Here is an 18,252-nt window from a genome sequence, read left to right as displayed (position 1 = left end):
CATTGATGCAACTATGGTACCTTTACTCAGCTCCAATTGGTGAGTCACTTTGTGGCCTGGTTTGGACAAAGTTGTTCAGGGGACATGCTCTGATCCCCACAGAACTGGGCTATTTCACCCTATTCTACATAGGGCTATGTCCTTGAATTCAAAATGGAGAATCCTGCGTTCCCTGACTGCACCCATCAGAGATTGGTGTAGTTCATCCAAACGTCATATTAGTTTCAAGTTTAATTGGATTTGTATGCCACCTCTCTCTGAGGACTCGGAGCGGCTCACAGCATACACAAAAAGACAATAGTAGACCAATCCAATTAATATGCATAAAAAACAATCCTTAAAATTCTAATTTTTAAAAAAACTTCCATTAACATTCATTCAACAATCACACTAAAAACATTTGTTGGTCAGGGAGATCTAGTAACCCCAGGCCTGGCAGCAAAGATGAGTTTTTAAACTCTTTCGGAAGGCAAGGAGGATGGGGGCAGTGCGAATCTCTGGGGGGAGCTGATTCCAGATGGCCGGGCCCCCCACAGAGAAGGCTCTTTCCCTAGGTCCTGCCAAGCGACATTGTTTGGTCGACAGGACCCTAAGGAGACCAACTCTGGGACTTCACCGGTCGCTGGGATTCATGCGGCAGAAGGTGGTCTTGGAGATAGTTAATAAGACTCACTGCCCAACCTCCTTTACCTTAGAAATATAGCAAGTCCCAACTTTCCTTTTATTCAGAAAAGCACTTAATTTTTTTATGTGTTCGCAGTGCGTTCACAGCAAAAGGAAAAAAAGTGTCAGTAAAAGGTATCTTATTTATTGCCTGGATTTTAAGATATCAGAGCCCAGAATGGGCAGCTCATAAAATATGGGTCATTATTGTATTAAATTTAATTTTAATCTAATTTTTCTTTTTTGAATTTTGGGATTTATTTTCAATCCTAGCAATTGGGATGGCACCTCGGAACAAATAAAACTAAAAATATTAATATAATTCTTTGTTGGCCACGTGTGATTGGACGCACAAGGAATTTGTCTTTGGTGCATGTGCTCTCCGTGTACAATATGCATTTGTCAAAAATCATGAGGTATAACATTTAATGATTAAGTGAGCTAACAAAGATTACGCTTGGTCCCCATTTGGTACAAGTATCTCGCGTGGCTGCGTTTTTAGCCTATGGGGACATGATGGATGACATAAGCGACATTAAAAACTCCTCCCGACCAAAGAAAACTCAAGTTATCACACTGCATCCCGGATTTGCCTCCCGCCTAAAATTGCAACACGTGACCAAAAAAAAAAAAAGGAAACGCTAAAACGTTTTAAATTCCCCAATTCATTTAGGGCAGCTTATTCTCCTTTCCCCGCCCACTCCCTTTACATTTCTCGCCCCCAGAGCAAGAAAACATTGACGCGAAGATGTCGCGCGCCCCGCGGGGCCCGAAGGCGCGGTTCTTCAAAACTTCCAAGTCTGGCGATGGCTGGGCGTGGCTTAGGGGGAAAAAAAGCACGAGGGAAGGAGGCAGGCAATTGGCCATGCTTGTGATTGACGGGCCAGGGAATCCCCCCTCCAAAGGGTATAGGCGGGGTCGAGAGCTGTCTTGGGCCCTTGATTGGCTTAGAGGCGCCAAGAGGGCGGGGTTCCAGGCGGAGGCAGTTTAAGGGCCGGGGTGGGGCTGACGGCCCCGGCCAGGGAATTTCAATTTTGAGTCAGACTGAGGGAGACGGCGCGCGGGGACGAACTGGAGGGAAGGCAGGTAGGGGGAGCACTTCAGCGCGCGTTGGTAGCCGGAGCGAGTGGTGCCTGTTTGGCGGGCTGAGCGCGGGGCTCGGAGCTGGGGGAGGCGTGTGAGGCAAGCAAGCGGGGCACCGACCGAGCAAAGGGGGGAGGCGGAGCAGCGCCGAAGGAGCTGGGTTTCCCCTTCCTTCTTCTTCTTTCGTCGGACGCCGGAGGTGAGTGGAGGTCTGTCGGTTCTGCTCCCCCGGGAGGCGGTTACTGCTTCGGCCAGGAGGTGCTTTTTTTCCGCCGCCGCCAGCCGCCGCCTCGTCCTCTGGGCCGGATTGGTGATGTAGTTTGAATCGGTGCCGCCTCCGCCTCCGCGAAAGTCAGTCCGGGATGAGGGAGAGGCAGAAGGCGCCGGTCCGCTCGGTCTCAGGGAAATCCGTTTTCTTTCTCTGCGTGGGTTTGGGGGGAAGAAGAAGGGGGTCGCGGTAACTAGCGAGAGGGGCACGGTCGGTCGATCGGACGCAACTTTCGGGGCCGAGCCAGGTTCCAGCTGTCGACGGATTAGTTGCGCCGCGGTCGGTGGAGTGAGATGGTAAAAGAGATGCGCCCGATGGGCCGGAGACGTTTCTTTCGCGCTGAGGTTGGAGCGGCGCCTTCACTGCCAGTTGCAAGGAAGGAAGAAAGAGAGAAAAAGAGAAAGAAAAAGAAAGTTGGATAGAGAGAGGGGGAACGAAAGAAAAAGGGAAGGAGAGAGTGAGAAAGAAAAAAGGAGCGAGAGAGGGAGAGAGGAAAAGAAAGGGAGGAAGGGAGAAAGAAAGAAAAAGGGTGAGAGGGAGAAAGAAAAAAGGAGGGAGGGAGGGAGAAAGAAAAAGGGAGGGAGAGGGAGAAAGAAAGAAAAGGGGGGAGAGGGAGAAAGAAAAAAGAGGGAGGGAGAGAGAGAGAAAGAAAGAAAAGGGGAGAGAGAGCTGGAGAAAGAAAGAAAAAGGGAGGGGGAGGAAGAAAGAAAAGGGGGAGAGGGAGAGAGAAAGAAAAAAGGAGGGGGAGGGAGAAAGAAAAGGGGGGAGGGGGACAAAGAAAAAAAGGAGGGAGGGAGAGAGAGAGAAAGAAAAATGGAGGGAGGGAGAAAAAGAGAGAGATCGGGAGAAAGAAAAAAGGGAGGGGGAGGAAAAAAGAAAGAAAAGTGGGAGAGAGAAAGAAAAAAGGAGGGAGGGAGAGTGGAAGAAAAAGGGAGAGAGGGGAAAAAAGAAAGAAATAAAAAGGGAGGGGGAGGGAGAAAGAAAAAAGGAGGGAGGGAGAAAGAAAAAGGGAGAGAGAGCGGGAGAAAGAAAGAAAAGGGGAAATTGAGAAAGAAAGGAAAAGGGGGAGAGGGGCAGAAAGAAAAAGAAAGTTGCTGTGGGAAACTTCCTTTAGTTAAGCTGCATCTTGGAGCTGGTGTTTGTTGAAATCTCCCTCCTTTTTTACACACCGTGCTGTGTGTGTGTGGGTTTGTGTGTGTCCAACATCCAAAGTGCACCCTGGGGCAAGTGTGAGAATGAGCAGCGGTGACACTTTTTTGGAAGTTCGCCCACAAAATCTCCCTAACTTTATTAGGGAAGCCGCTGCAAATGGAAAGGGGGGAGATCTGTCAAAAACTCTGTTTTTACACATTGGAGACAGCTGCTGTAGTTCATTTGGTGATGGTGGCAGCACGGGCAAGATCACCATAAAAAATTGTTTAAGAGGGAAAGCAGGAGTATTATGAATGCAGCTAACATATGAATGGTATCAAAATTATTGAAAGAGGATTATGATTCTTACAGTTTTGGAAAACACTGCAGTATTTGTGAGGTTTATACCCTATCTAGTGTGCAGCAGTCCAACACAATGTACAGTAGGTAATGCTCTCTCCCCCTGGTTTTTCTCACAACCGAAATCCTATGAGATAAATTGGACTGAGAAAATTTATCCAGAATGCTTTGGGTGAAGGTGTGCTTTAATTTGGGCCTCTCCAATTCTACATCTACCATCTTCACAATTATGCATCAAGGAGTCACTTTAAAACTCTCAAACCCACCATAGCACTCATATGATATTTTTATATGAAGATTGCAAGCTTTTTCTTTTTGTCCTGTTAATCTAAATACTGAGAGGGTGACATTATATAGGACAAAAGGAAAAAAAAGACTTTGTTCTTCTCTCCAAAGAAGTGGTGAATGTAAAAATCCTAAATTTAATTTATGAAATTTAAAAATGAATATTAGGAGGACACATTTGGTATTACATTATGCTAACATAAATCTGAATCAGTATGAGGACATGTACATAGATAAATTATCACTCAGGATTATATGCACAATCTCTGCATTAAAAGTTAAAGTGATAATTCTGGTTTACAGTAGGAGAGATGGAGAATATAGAGTAGGTGAGATGGAGAAGACTGAAGTCACCAAGAGTCAGGCTTAACCTGATGAAGATGTTAGCTTTGTATTTGAAGAGTGAAGACCTATGAATATTATGTTCCATCTTTTAATCTTACTCAACTAATTGTTTTTCATTCCTGCGGGATATTCCAGGCTAGGCTATTGTATGGTATGGAATGGATGGAATAGGAAAGCTAAGGACTTGTTTATCTTATAATGTTACCGGGAAGCATTGTTTCTGGATAGTTTGTTGATGAAAATGAGAGAAAGTGGCTAGGGAACTATTAAGGATGGTGGAAATATAGATAACAGCTTTCTTTTATTTCAACAGAGCTCTCTCTAGATTGGCTTCAGTTTTGAATCTCAAAGGATAAACTGAACTAATACCTTCTATTGTAAAGTACTCTAAGAGGTACAAGTATGATACAAAGGATTTTGTCTTTATTGTTTTCCTTTTTTCAGAAAGATTTGAGAATATTTTTCTGTAATTTAAATCAATCTTCTGTCCTGAAAAAGGCCTAATATATATATGTAGGATATGTCATGTAAGAATGGTACAGATGTAGTTTGATCACTATATTCCTTTGCCACACCCTTTTTTCTGCATTTTTGTCCATCTTGTCCAATGAAAAGTTTCCAACCTTTGAGCGTACAATTGCTTTGTAAACTTTCAATTATTTTAATGAATATGTTATCTCAGTATAGTTTATTTGGTGATTTGAAATTTAGTTCAAGTTGTTGATCAGTACTTTTTGGAATAAGCTTAGAATATACTGGAAATAAAACTACGATTTTAGTAAAATGATTCCAAAATTGTTTTGAGGTGAAATGATTTGATTATTAAACAATCATGGTAATAACTTTCGAACATAAGCAACTTGTGCAACAATAATTATGAGCAATTTTATCCCCTCTCCTGGGAATTGGTTGAAATTTAGCAAACATACAGTAGGAAGATGAAACTAGATAATAGAACAGAGAAAAATTGACAAATGTATTTCAATTAATGCAAATTTTGAAATAATATTTCCAATTTTCTGCAAAGTAATAATGTCCAGATGTGGCACAAGCTGTACATATAAACAGCAAAAATATCTCTAATTTATAAAGATTTTTGTTAATCTCTCTCATAAAAGAGTGTATTTCTAGGAATTATTTCTAAATTTTATAGTACTAAATTTCCTTCAAGATCTGCAACATATTGATTACGTGCCATCAAGTCAGTGTCCACTCTTCCTGACCACATATATTTTCTCCTTGAAGATTGCTCCCTGACATTGTTCTTCTAGTCTTCTACCTGTATCTTCAACAAAACCACTAAAACATTCACCTAGGTCTACAAATGTGGGTGAGGTGGGATTTGGTTATGATTGGACTATCAAAAGTATTTGAAGTAATTACCTGATTTGGGATGTATGATTGTGTGCCAGGTTAGGAAAAGTAAACACATTATCTTCCATTGTTTGAAAAGGAGGAATAACATGCCACTCCTTTTGAGACTGTTTGCTTTAATTGTCTTGCTTTCCCTGTTTATACACAAAGACAATGGAAAGTGTAAAGAGCGAAAAAGGATGCCTCCCTTATAAGCATGCGTGTAGAATTATGTGTAGGCGTAATTCTGAAATAAACATATTTAAAGTCATATTGTTCTTTTTATTAAACTTTACTGAAATGGCATGTTTCTTTTTAAAATCCAGGGGAAGTTTGGTTCATTTATGCTTTAGGAGACATGGCTTTGATTCTTCTAGTTTGAGAAGAAAATGGCTAGCATTCATGTGCTGAGAACCACAGTGCCATCTTGCAAAAACTTCAGATGGGCCTTTTTATATTTTGCACATGGAATGCAGTCTGTTCTGATATTAGTGAGGCATTTATAGTGGCATCTTTAAGATAGTTAATGAACATCTGGTATCTTTTCATAAGAACTTTTCTACATGAACGTTGCATGAATAGTTTCCATGTTTATAGCAATAGCATTTTATACTTACATACTGCTTTACAGTGCCTTACAGCCCACTCTAAGTGATTTACAGAAAGTCTTCACACTTTTATAGAAATAATAATAATAATAATAATAATAATAATAATAATAATAATAATAATAATAGGATTTGTATGCCACCCCTCTCTGGACTCGGGTCAGCTCACAACAAGCAATACATCTACAAATCCAATCTTGTTTAACCTGTTGCTATTACTGCATTTTTTGGAATATAAGACGCGCCGTAGTATAAGACATTTCTAGATTTTAGAGGTGGAAAACAAGGAAAAAAGTATTCTGAACCAAATGATGTAGTAATATATTATTTAATAAAGTATCAGTGTAACAGAATACTTTTTACAACCAAGTACCCTTTTTACAAACTTCAAACTTGACAGCTTTAAGACTAGTGGACTTCAACTCTCAGAATTTCTCCTCCAGTTATGCTAGATGAGGTAATTAGAAGGCAACCCCTCCTCCGTTTTTCTAAAAAATGGGCCGTTTTTCACCCGTTTTTCCCCACAAAAATGGGGGCAATTTTGCCTTCCTCCAGTCCCTAGGAGTTCTCTGCAGGCTTCCCAGACCCTTTATGTACTCCATTTTTGCAAAACAAAAACAAAAAAAATCCCGGCCCATTTGGGTAAAAAATGGCCCATTTTTTTGCAAAAACGAAGGCATTTTTGCCATTCCCCCAGCACCCAGGAGCTCTCTGCAAGCTTTCCAGACTCTCTTTCCACCCCATTTTTGTGAAAAACGGGCCCATTTTTTTTGCAAAAATAGGACACGGGGTAGGGTTTCAAGACAGCAAAAATGGCTGTATTTGTCGTATAAGAGGCACTGACATTTTCACCCTCTTTTAGGGGGGCAAAGATTCATCTTATACTCTGAAAAATACTGTAATTATGTGATATGCTGTACAAATATTTAAAATAATTTACAGAATAATTTTATATAACAGTATATCTTAGAATATATTAAATACTGTATAATACCAATTACAAAATCATATAGAATGCTAACATTTCTAAAACCTTAGACATGTTTCAATTTGTTTATAGTATTGGGAAACACAGCCCTTTCCATATATGAGGCCACAGAGAAGCAGATTTCAAATTAGAGGTATAGATACAAAACATTATGAAGTTGAAATATTGAGCTGCTTCTGGTAAAATTGGACCAAGTTGCTCCAATGATAAGTTCAAAGTTGAACTCATGACATTTGACCTTAATACTATAAATTGCATGCTTCTGCTATGACATCTGATTATCTGATATTTTTTATCAGCTACTTTCTATTTTTGTTAAATTAGGAATAAATAATAATGCATGGGCCAAATATTTTTGCCATGTAGTACTTTTTTCAATGAGTGAACTTAACAACTACCTATTTATATGGATAAACTTGAATTACTTTTCACTTTGGTTAAATAAATTATTGATATTAAATATAACAAAGATTCATTCAATCCATCTCTTCCCATGAATCAAGTTATTTTAAAATAGTGTTAAAACAAAAATGTGGCTTTAAATGTTAATATTCTTCTGCCTCATGGATATTGTATCAACTCATTCATTGGTCACTTATCATAGTCTCTTCAAATAGATTTAAGCACATCTCCATTGCTTCAAATTAGGGACTCAGGTGGCTAACTCCAATAGGTTGTGTGCTACAAAAGTAAGTAGTCTAACATCATGTGTTATTTTGGAATTGAGAAGGAAATGTAAACCTTGGTATTTTAATTTGAAGTTATTCTATTTCAGGTATGCTCTTCTATTTACATGGCAGTGTTCTGCTAGAATAACATTCCACATTGTTTTTGATATCTAGAGAAATCACCTGGAGACGATTTAGGCTATGGATGGGTGAAAGTGGAAGAGATGTCTTGTTATGTCACTGTAAATTCACATGTTGCATTGCTTGAAGTATCTTCTAAGGAAAGATAATTGAGAAATCTGTTACCAGTTATCTTTATACAGTACATGCACAAAGCAATGTTAGGGATTTAAAAAAAATATAATTTGAAGTATATTGAATCTGATTTTCAGGAAACCTAGTAGTAGGCCTGCAATCTAACCTTTGCCTTTTCATATGTATTCCAAATGGCAGCATCATACTTTTCAGCATAGTGCTGTAGAATCAGAAGGCTGTTCTTTTGTTTCCTGTTGATGGTTTGTTTCCTTTGTCTTGCGTAAGTAGCTTTTAAAAAAAAACTTGAGATATGCTACTAACATATTGTGATTCTTTTTCTTTATTCAGCAAATTTTGAAACTGATGACAGTGCACATTAGTGGAACACATAGATATAAGCTACTGTGTATTTAAATAAACTGGGTATGTCCCCTTCTTTTGCCCTCAATCTTTCCCAGCATTAGGCTCATCTCCACTGAGTCATTCCTTCTCATTTGAGTTTCATTTTCAGGATCTGGCCTTCTAAAGAACAGTCAGGGTTGATCTACTCTAGGACTGAACGGTTTGATCTCCTTGCAGTCCAAGGGACTCGCAGGAGTCTTCTCCAGCACCATGATTCAAAGGCCTCAATTCTTTGGCACTCAGCCTTTCTTATGGTCCAACTTTCACAGCCATACTAGTAAGAGAAAACATTAGGACAGGCGACGGAAGGCACGCTGATGCACTTATGCACACCCCTTACTGACATCTTAGGAATCAGGAAAGGTCAACAGTGGATAGTCTAAGGGTAAAGTTTTGAGTGTTAGGTGATGATAGTACAGAGTCAGGTTGCAAGTTCCATGCGCCAACTACTCAGTAAAGTCATATTTCCTGAAATCGAGTTTATAGCGGGTTACTTTAAGTTTGTATTTGTTGTGTGTTCGTGTATTGTTGTAGTTGAAGCTGAAGTAGTTGTTGATAGGAAGGACGTTGTAGCAGATGATTTTATGGGCTATTATTTATTAGATTTGTATGCTGCCCTTCTCTGTAGACTCGGGGCGGCTATGCTCAGGCTGTGTTTAATGTGATGTAGTTCTAAGCTTTCTAAACCTAGGATTGTAAGTCTAGTTGCGTAGGGTATTCTGTTGCGAGTAGAGGAGTGGAAGGTTCTTCTAGTAAAGTATCTCTGGACATTTTCTAGAGTGATTATGTCCAAAATGCAGTGTGGGTTTCAGACAGATGAGCTGTATTCAAAACAATAGCCTTGACTATACACACTTTTGTTGGTAGGGTGATGTCTCTGCTTTTTAGTATGCTGTCTAGATTTGTCATAACTTTCCTCTCCAGGAGCAAGTGTCTTGGCTGCAGCCCCCATCTGCGGTGATAGCAGACGTTAGCACAGAACCAGCATCTATGCTGCTGACTCTGTAAACCACTTAGAGAGGATAAGTCTAAATGCTATTGCTATTTGTACTGGTTAAGAGCTAATGGAGAATTGACAATATTCCAAGGGACTGGAGGAAAACAAATCTTCACATGTGCAAAAAATGGAAGGGACAGAAAATTGCAGACCTGTCAGCTTGATTTCTGTGCTATGCAAGGTTTTTGAGCAGATTAAGGAGCATGTTAATAAACACTTGGATAGTAATGAACAATAGCCAATATGGGCTAGTCACAAATAAGTAATGCCAGACTATTGCAGGCTATCTCCCATTTGACAGAATTGATAATTTAATTGATCGGGTGATTGATGTAGACATATTTATTTCCTAGGTTTATATGCTGCTCCAATTCTGAAGAAATCTGTTTGGCTAACACTCCTATAATAATGTTAAAAACAAAATGAACAACATAATTTGCTATGGTAATTGCAATTATAGTAATATAGTCATAGAGGAACAATCCAGCATCATGCCAATACCTAATGGAGGCCCATTATTCAACGTTCCTTTTCCAGAATTCTCTTGATAACTGCCCTAAAACCCAATAGCTGCCAGGCTGAAGCCAGAATGTTTGGAGGTTTTGTCCTGCCACATTATGCTATGTTCTTTTGGAATGTTTCTTGCTGTGGAAAGAGGGGAGGGCAGTTGCATGAGGAGTTAGAGACAGACAAAATAAATTCCTTTCAATATCATCTTTTGTCAGCACCGGACGGGAAGAAGATGGGCTTGTACGGACCTGGTGGCAGAAGATAAGTGGTCCATGTGATGAACTTGTAGTGTGGGACAGGAGAATGAACTTTAACCTGAAAGTAGAAATCCTGGGGAAATCAGATCTGGCTTTCCCCAGAGACGTGCCAAGATGGCTGTGAGAATCAATTGGAACTTTGAGGAATAATTGCCTTGGACTCTGATTTAAACTTAGATGTCAGTTGGAATGCTGATAATAGCATGGGATTTGATCTTGAGAGGTACATTGCTCCAATGAATGAGAGCTGCAGGGAGAATACATAGCCCCTGATTAGTCTTTAACATAAGCGACCTGGAGGGAACCTATCTTTTTTTTTAAAAAATGGAGCTTTTAAGGGGTGGCAACTATCACTTTCAATTGTATCCAGAAATAGTTCATAATGTAAACATGTAGAAGTTCCTACCACAACACCAGTATCTGAATTCTTGACCATTTGAAGTTTCTGGATACTCTTAAAAGGCAACCATATGTGCAATAACTTGCTAAATATGAGTTAATTAAGGCATAGCTGGAAATAAGGTCCTGAAATCACAAGAATGGTCATTATTGATGCACCAGATGTAGCTGTGCAAAAGCTTCTTAGCCACACCTGCTACTTGCTCTTTGAGTATGAACTGTGAGTTAGAAAACTCTCAAATTACAAACCATCACCTCATGAGGAAATGTGATCCAGAAGCAAGGATTTATTATATCTGGAACTGGAATGTTTTCTACACCCAGAGTCACACTGTTTTCTGGAATTAAACCTGATCCTGTTCTTTCTCACCCTGAGGCTTCCAATTAGGGCTTTTATTGGATCTCCTATTCATCCTGGAATTGAGATGTACATGTAAATATCATGCATATTTATTTATTATTTATTAATTAGATTTCTATGCTGCCCCTCTCCAAGGAATACTGTATAGTGATTCTTCCATCCCTACCCCAGATCCCAGGCAGTTACTTCAAAGAGAAAAATTATCTTCAAAGTTGCTTCCAAGTTGAATAGGAGGAGTGAGGGTTTTAAGAACCATGTATCCTTTAGGACATGATCTTTTCACCCAAATTACCATTGACTGGGACCTCCTTATTACGAAGAAATGGAAACATTGGAAATTGATACTTCATTTCCAGTTTCTAAAATCTGTTCAGGTGGGTGCCATAAACACTGAAACCAAAAGCCACAGGCATTCAATAGGATTACGAGAATACTAGTGTTATTATCTAATGCCTACTACATATCATCGACAAGAGTGATCAGTGTGTTCTCCTAACTGACAGCAGGATACCTTGCCCAGAGACTGAGTCATAATTGAAGCCATACCCCATTGCCTCTCTCCTTGGCTCCAGTTTTTGACTCAGTCTAGCTCTAGAGAGATGGTGTCTGGACAACTGGACATCAAAAACTCCATTCTTGGACTCCCAGAGCAAAAATAACAGCTTTCTATTGTAATTGTGGCTTTTGACAGCTAGCAGAATTTAACAGGAGCTTCCCGTTGCTTTCCCGCTACCGGAGCCCTCCTCCGTGCTGATCAGATCAGAAGTCTCTCAGTGAGCCTCATGTGGAACGTGCTGGCCAATCCAGGTTGCCTGGAAAAGCTGCTGACCCATGGAGCTATTTAACATGTCCAACTGCATTGGAAGGCTTCGGGCTGGACTCCTTATTTGAGCCGCTGTCGTTGTGCTGACTAATTTAAAGTGACAGCTCTTGCCGAAGTCCCATCCAGGGAAAACAGATTCTTGGTGTGCCTTTTAAATTCCTGGCATTGTGAGCGAGCTAACTTCATTAGTGCTCCAGCCCTTGCAACCACCTATTGGAGTCCCTGCCTTATCTCAGGCCATACTCCACTTTTTCTTGTCAGTTGAGCTCCAAAATGGCAGTGTGTGCCTCTAATGACAGGAATGGCATCAATGGGTGTTCCCCAGCCTCTCTGGAGCATGCCAACAAGGGAGTTGTTAAACCTAGGTCAGCTTGTAAGAGAGCAGCTGACAAAATTAAATCTAAAGCAACAGATTGAAGAAATCTGCAGGGCGGCATCACCATTTATTCGGCACCTGATCAGAGATGGAAGTTTCTGTCTGTCTTGCAAGGCTTTAGAAATGCCCTAAATGTTATTGGAAGCTAAGTTCAGACGAGTTCCTATTTTTCAGCAATACTGATGCATCCTCTGAGAAATTTTATTCCTGTGCTATAGTTAAGATTTAAAATAGCCTTCATGTAAACTGGTTAGTGTAATGTGATCTTGGGAGGTCTTTTGGTTAAAAAAAAGTGAATTTCTGTACTCACAATATTTATGTTGTACAATACTACACTTTTAGTTAAAGTAATTTTCAAGCAGATTCCCAAAAAATGTTGCTTTGGAAAATTAAAAAGAAAACCTGATCAGCATTCCTCAGCTGGGTTAGTATTGTAACAGCAAGTAATATACTTAGTTTAAAACTAGATTTTATATATTTCTTTTAAAAATACCATCAATCCACTGAAAACATCAGAAAAAACTATCAGATACCCTCTGGCAATAGATTATATTGTCCTCCTGTGTTTTCATGTTGATATTTAACAGGAATGGAAACAGCACTGGTCTTTGTGGCACCCCACAAATGAAGGATGGTCAATACCAATTGGTAGGAAGGAAAGCCCTGTAGGAAAGAATAGAATGAGCACAATGCAGTTGCACCCATTCTCAATTCTTGGTACTAACCCAGAAGATTACCCTGGTCAATGATACTGAAATCCACCAAGAGATCAAATAAAGCCAGAATGGACGCATTACCCTCCCCCATTCTTCTCCTGCCAGAAATCATCCAAAAGTACAATCATTGCCATTTTTGTCCCATGTCTTGGCCTAAAACCTGACCGGAAGAGGTCCATATAAATCACTGCATCAAGGATCTGTTGAAATTGCTGCATAACTGTCACCTCCATAATCTTCCCTAAAAAAGAAGGTTGGACACCATTTGTATAGTGGAAGCAAGCGATAGCTTCTTTTAGAGGGAGAGAAACCTCCTTGACATGTGCCTGAGCTTGGTTCTCATAAGGGCCTTCTTATCTTCTTCATGTCCAGCAGATTCAAAAGGTGCTCAGAAAAGAGAACAAGACTATCTCCAGGCACCTCCTTTAGACCTGCCCAAAGGCTGCTATCTAACTGGGAATGAATTTGAGCAATTTTGTCCAACTGATGCACTGAAATTTCCTCTGTACAGCCTTGCAGACAAATCTCTAGATACCCCTTACCTAGAAGGGCTCAAGTCACCTGGAACAAGATAGCCTCAATTCTCAAACACAGCATGGATTGAAAAATAAGTGCGCTTTGCCACAGTTGCAGCCCCTAGCAACATCTTAAGAGAGTGTTTGTCACTGGTATTTGTACAAATTCATCGTTCATTGACCTCCAGTGATAGTCTAGGTATATATTCTCTCATTTCTTTTTTCTCAGCTTTTCCACAAACTACAGAGTGACAGATTCCATAGGAAGAAAGAGGTTGCATGAGCACAATCTGATCAAAAACCAAAACTGCCTTCTCATTACATGTGATGACTAAGGCCTCAGTCAGACTATGCAGCAGACCATCAGGAACAACCCTAGTTGTTTTGAGAACTCTTCAGTCACCAGGGGCTGAATTTTAGGGTTACCAGGACATGATATGACCATGATAAAGGAGCTAGAGGGAGTTCCCCCAACTCCAGATCATGTTGCCACTGCTGCAAGAAGAGGACCAGATCAGGTCCTTGGCCATTGATCCACGTGAGACTCTGGATGACCTGGGATTGGTCTATAGCTGTCATGGTGGGCATGAACTCCTAAGCCACTTCAGGCTCTACTCTCGGGGAATGCAAGTCAAAATCTTCCAGGACTATAAGCCTGTGAAATTGCACTGCCAAATCTGATACATAGTTGAGGAACTCAAATGAAGAGCAGCCACAAAGCAGAGAGGTTGTACAGTAGCAATACTACATAATTATAAATATTATCTATCAACTTCAGAATCTTTTAGAAATAATATAATATATATGATTCCATAGAAGTATAACAAACAGGCAATTTGTGTTATAGTATTTTGTCTGGTAAAAATATCTTCCCATATCTCAAAAACATCCTTTAGATTATTTGAAAATGTAACAGATGGGTTGATTTTTCTGCCATTGAAGTATAGTAAAGCAGCTTACACCATTAATCTAAGGATAAAATTCCCTGCTTCCTATTATGTTATATAAATGTTCTTGTTGTAATCAGCATATAAACCACAACTCTTTTAAAAAAAATTGGTATTGTCTTCCAGATTTTCAACAAAGTAATTCTGAGTTTATTTTGATTTTCTAACTAATGGTTCTATTTCTGTAAATACTAAATCACAGCAGTTTTTAATCTTAAGGCATATATCCACAACCACTGTTTTAGATATAAAACATTATATGTTTGTGTGTGTGTGTGTGTGCGCGACACATTTTTGCTGAAATGAAAATGAAGGGAGACTAGTATAGATCTGTTTTGAGGTTGTTCTCTCAAAATATAAATTTCTCAAAATGTATGTATATTCCTCAAAATTGTACTTTTTATATACTGTATACAGTATAATGAAATATATCAGCCTGCATTCTATTTCTTGAAAACATGTAATCTGTGGTTCATGCTTCAAATTAAGCAGTAATGGAGTTTGCTTGGTTTTGGCTTAATGTATAGTATGACTTCAGTTATTGTGAATTGTAAACCATTTTGTTTCTTTGCTTAATGAATAACCCAGCCATTGCAGAGGTTGGTTCCTACTGGTTCTAACCAGTTCTTTAGAACCGTTAGTAACTTAGCGATGATGTCACAGAGCCAGTTCTGTTGTGGGTGCTGCCATCTTGGATTTTATTTCTGCGCATGCGCAGAAGCTATTTTTTGATTGCTGCACATGCATGGCGCGACCCTGCACAAACCAGCAGCAAAAGGATCCAGAACCCACCCCTGAGCCATTGGGGTCATTTTTAAAAATGGTTAAGAAAAGGTAGTCTATAAAAATGGTGAACGGGGGTTTGTTTTCTAAGAACTGGTATTTTGACACATCCCCCACACAAGTTCAGTTTTAACACAGTAGTGTTATGAAATTTGCATTTTTCACATTGAAAAAAACATGGTGTCCTTTCTCTAGTCCTCTTATTTTGTACCTGAACATAAAGTGCCTGTGTAGGTTGTACACAATATGCAAGAGTTACCATAAATCAAACTATGAAGTACTTTTCTAGTCATATCTCATGTTAAACATAATGGATTGTTCTTGACCTTTCAGTCAGAATTTTAATTCACCACCACAGTCTCCTCTGAGTTTGAGTTTGACCTCACATTCTTTCAGCCTTTTTGCCTTGCAGCTGTGTTGGCCATCAGCCATGCTGGCTAGCCGTCATGGGAGTTGTAGTAGAGCAAGAGAAGGAAACAGATTGGGAAACATTGAAAATTTGGACTAAATTTGGGGAATGTTAAAATCCTTCAACAGTTGTGCTTTAGAAGATACAGAAGGTTTGGCTTCTGGAGAAGGGGGAGGTTGTGCATTTAAACATATGCAGAGAGATAGTGCAACACCATAGCACTGCACCATATTTTTAGTTTTTGTTATTCTAAGACTTATCGTAATATTTACTTCAATGGTGGGAAATCTGTGGCAGTTCGAATGTTACCGTTTCAACTCTTAGTATGTTAACCCAATGTTTCTCAACCTTGGCAACTTGAAGATGTGTAGACTTGAGAATTCTGGGGATTGAAATGCACACATCTTCAAGTTGCTGAGGTTGAGAAACACTGCTCTGAATGCTGATTGTGCCTCAGACAGTAAGGGTTTGGCTAAATACCATTTATAGAACTAAAAGTTTCTCATTCCTGTGGGATGGTGTGTAGGATTATGAATAATATACTGTATATAGTCATTAACTTTTTTGGGGGGGATCTAATTTAGTAGAAATTATGCTTACCAAATGCTTTATGTAACAAAATCTCAAATCCATTAGGATCCATAGATAATATTTTGGATGTCTGGATATTATCCATAGATAATATCCATACATCCATATTTTATGGTATGTTTGAGATTTTAATCAGTCTGTTTCCTGCCTATTTTATTCTGTTCTATTCTGTTCTGTTCTATTCCTGCCTAGATGACTGATGAAATTTTTCCTAGCCATCAACATTAGTCTTTATGTTGACCATCTAGATTTTATTTTCTGACTCAGGTTAAAATATCTTACTTGACAGTTTATAGTTAGCAAGTCTAAAGCTTTGTTATTTTTTTCTTAACTTAAATTATTTTATTACCCATCCAGGAAACATAAATTAATCTTGAAGACATAAATAACCTAACTAAATCTCCAATTTAATATTTTTTCTTTTTAATATCCTAGATGATATGAAAGTACATTTAAACACTTTTTTCAGTTGTCCTCTCTCTGTTGTGTTTCCAACCTGGATTCCACTAATTCTTTACAGTGATGTTTTTATTCAGAATGACTAGCTGGTAAAGAAGCTTATGACAACAGGTTTAACACCTCATTGTCTAGGGTAGGACAAAATGGATATAATGATCAGATGCATCTTTGATTTGTTTTAGTACAAGACATATTTTAAAAAATGTTTTTCTATTATTTTCTTCTGTTGTGTTTGAGAAATTGCTTTATATGCATTTATATTATAAATGTAAAACTTATGTTTTTTTCTATGTTTTGCTGCAGTTGTAAAGTGAATCACTGCAGTTGTTAAAGATAGTAGCATGGTTGTTAACTGAATCTGGCTTTGCTTATCAGAAGGTCACAAAAGGTGATCACATGACCCCTGGACAATGCAACTGTCAGAAATATGAGCCAGTTGCAAAGATCTGAATTTTGATCATATTACTATAGTTATGCAGCAATGGTGGTAAGTGCGAAAAAAGGTCATAAGTCACTTTTTTCAAAGCCATTGTATCTTCAAATGATCACTAAATGAACTGTTGTAAGTCCAGGACTACCTGTAATGTAGATTAAATGGCAGTGCTTGATAAATTAAACAAGAATCTCGTTTTGATCTTTATATTCTCTTATTTTGTTACTGGTTTGTGATTTATTTTAAATGATTGAAAATCTTTGTCCAGGTTATTTATCATTACAAAAATATACTTCTCAAAAAAAGAAAGGGAACACGCAAATAACACATCCTAGATCTGAATGAATGAAATATTCTCATTGAATACTTTGTTCTGTACAAAGTTGAATGTGCACAACAGCATGTGAAATTGATTGTCAATCAGTGTTGCTTCTTAAATGGACAGTTTGATTTCACAGAAGTTTGATTTACTTGGAGTTATATTGTGTTGTTTAAGTGTTCCCTTTATTTTTTTGAGCAGTGTATATTAGCAATTCTTAAATAATTTTGATAGGTTTCATCTGAATCATATTTTGGCCCACTGCTTTGTCATACTGAAATTCTGTTTGTTTTCCAATTTATCCCTTTCTCCAGGAAACACTCACATTCATAAATCATTCTGTTAAATTTATTAACACCTCATATTATCCAACTGTAGCAAATAAATTTTTTCTAGCCACCAGCAAAGGCTTGCTAAAGGCAACATAATTGTGTACTCCTTCTCCTTATTTACTGAGAAACTTCATTTGTCTGTCATGACAAATCTGAAGTACAAAGAAACTTAATGTTGCCTTATGAAAGTAGCTGTTGAATCTGGCATGAGGAAAATACCAGAGCAAATGGATTTGCTGAGTCATTTCCCACTTCTTTTTGACCTTAAGTTCATTCAGTTCAGGGATGTTTTTAGTTTTTCTTTCAGTCACTATATCTGTTCACTTAAATTCAGAAGTAAGTAGGGACATATTGGGATTTTCTCAATGGTAACATAGTTGCATTGCATATGTTTATTTATATACATAGTACAGTACATACAATTTCGGCTCATATATATGTACATATACTGTATTTTCTTGGTCTGTAGTTGCTTTGGAGGCAGGCTTTCCCTTTACTCTGGGAATAATGATTATTGTATCCATTCCTGGTCTGCGAATTGTATCTACCAAATAAATCAATGGCTGAAATAATTTTTCAAGTAGGAAAATATTACTGAATATTATGAACATGTGTT

General features: G+C 38.7%; 1 protein-coding gene across 23 annotated transcripts in view; it reads left to right on the top strand.

Annotated features, from left to right (window-relative positions):
* Positions 1–1,625: 1,625 nt before the first annotated feature.
* The window catches only part of EPB41L2 (erythrocyte membrane protein band 4.1 like 2), a 103,793-nt gene continuing 87,166 nt past the window's right edge, over positions 1,626–18,252 (top strand). For 12 of the 23 annotated variants that reach the window (XM_070733513.1, XM_070733503.1, XM_070733506.1 and 9 more), the window contains exon 1: positions 1,667–1,749. The gene's annotated coding sequence lies outside the window, so the exon portion shown is untranslated. Of the gene's footprint in view, positions 1,750–1,851; positions 1,946–18,252 lie in introns of those variants that run through there. The other 11 variants (XM_070733519.1, XM_070733516.1, XM_070733511.1 and 8 more) reach the window with 7 other exon arrangements.

Source organism: Erythrolamprus reginae, chromosome 1 (genome assembly GCF_031021105.1).
Source record: "Erythrolamprus reginae isolate rEryReg1 chromosome 1, rEryReg1.hap1, whole genome shotgun sequence".
Classification (NCBI taxonomy): Eukaryota; Metazoa; Chordata; class Lepidosauria; order Squamata; family Dipsadidae; genus Erythrolamprus; species Erythrolamprus reginae.
Note: the sequence above shows the minus strand (reverse complement) of the source record. Positions and strands in the feature narration are given on the sequence as shown.